General features: G+C 42.1%; 1 protein-coding gene across 3 annotated transcripts in view; it reads left to right on the forward strand.

Moving 5' to 3' along the window:
• Window positions 1-1,630, forward strand: part of cacnb2a (calcium channel, voltage-dependent, beta 2a) — a 69,177-nt gene that overhangs the window by 18,898 nt on the left and 48,649 nt on the right. The window lies entirely within an intron of this gene.

The raw sequence follows: 1,630 nt of genomic DNA on the forward strand, positions 1-1,630 counted from the left end.
GGGGGGGGGGGGGGGGGCAAGGTGGAGGCTGGGGGTGTGGCTTTGACCAACTACAACTTTGCTCATTTGAAAGCCATGATGTCTCTCTCTCTTATGGGTGGGCAAAATTCCTTGGGCAGGCAACGCAGAGAAAGGGGAGGTAAGGCCTCGGTTTACACCTATCGCCATTTCTAGCCACTGGGGGAGCATAGGCAGGCTGGGGGAATGCATATTAATGTTAAAAAACCTCAAAGTGAAATTTTGCCTTGGGACCTTTTAAATGTATGAAAAGTCATGTTTATTCTTTATTCTATTTAAAAAACAAAAACTAATGTTAACAAAACCAATGTACAACAAAAAGTAGGGGAATAAATATTTATAATATATAGTACATGACAAAAAATTATGGGCTGATGAGAATATCATTAGTTTTGTAGGTATTTGGTCAGAGTCCAAAGTACACCTTTTGACCTGATGGCAACTACTGTATTGCCAATGTCGTCAGTAAATATTGTGAATAATCTTTACTAGTGTGCTGTTTCACAACCTGCTGCATGCAATCCATACATATGAAGTAATTTGCTTTCTGGGGTGAATGTTAATTTTAGCCGCCTTTCTCTCTTCCAACACATATTGGCTGCTTGACTGCTATCAGTGGAAAGCAGCTGCTTTAAGGCCTAGAGTGCCGTCATCCATTTCTGTGAGGCTTGCAGTTTCTGGCACAATCTCTTCAGTAATTGCGTTTATTAGGGTTTCGTTTCACTATGACACATGGCTTGAGATTCTCTGCTGTTGGGGGAGGTGTTTTTATTTGTTCAATATGAGACACAAGAATTAGTTTAGGGGTCACTCTAGTTCAATTTGACACCATAGCTCCCCATAAAATACTTAAACTTATCCTCTTCCCCATCTTTATTTTCCACTGTGTCTTCAGTAACAACCTACAGAAAGTAAAGAATCTGCATCAAAATGGACAATCATGCTATCATTAGAGAGATGAAGGAGCTGTGGGCTCAGCTTACGCCCATTAAACTGGCACCTCAGACAGCAAGGGCGGCCAGGCCAAACCGAGCATCACTTAAAACAGGAGCAGATGTTCTTTGAGGCCAATTAGCAGTGGAGAGATGCAGACAACCTTGTGCACCAGAGGAGGGCTGACGGATACTAGAGACAATTAATTAGAGCAACAGACGTTAAAAATGGATCAGGAGCTGTGTGAAGTCTTGCTTTAGAACCCTGTACTCCTAGGGCCGTGTTACGGAAACGTATTGACTTGCAGATCCTATCTTAACTATTTGGAACCATGGTAATTGGGGTTAGGACCTAATTTAGCAAAAAGCCTTTACATACAGTATGAACAGTTCCTAATTCAATGTGCCTACCCTAACCTATGGTTGAAAAAGTGTAAGCATCCTAATGTCCCAAAAACTTGAATAAACTTTGCTAACTTTAGGATAACTGTTAAGCTGTCCTACATTTTTTTTCTACTAGTTTGTGGCTCTCATGACAGACTGCTGGAGGGCTCTCACACAACTGCCAGCTACGTGACACATGCCATCGACAGCAACGACAACTGGCGGATTAAATCATAGCTGCACAACTGGTACACAGCGGTTGTTCTGGTTGGTGATGCCCAGTCTGTAGTCTTTTT

This window comes from Etheostoma spectabile, chromosome 22, assembly GCF_008692095.1.
Source record: "Etheostoma spectabile isolate EspeVRDwgs_2016 chromosome 22, UIUC_Espe_1.0, whole genome shotgun sequence".
In the NCBI taxonomy this organism is placed as follows: Eukaryota; Metazoa; Chordata; class Actinopteri; order Perciformes; family Percidae; genus Etheostoma; species Etheostoma spectabile.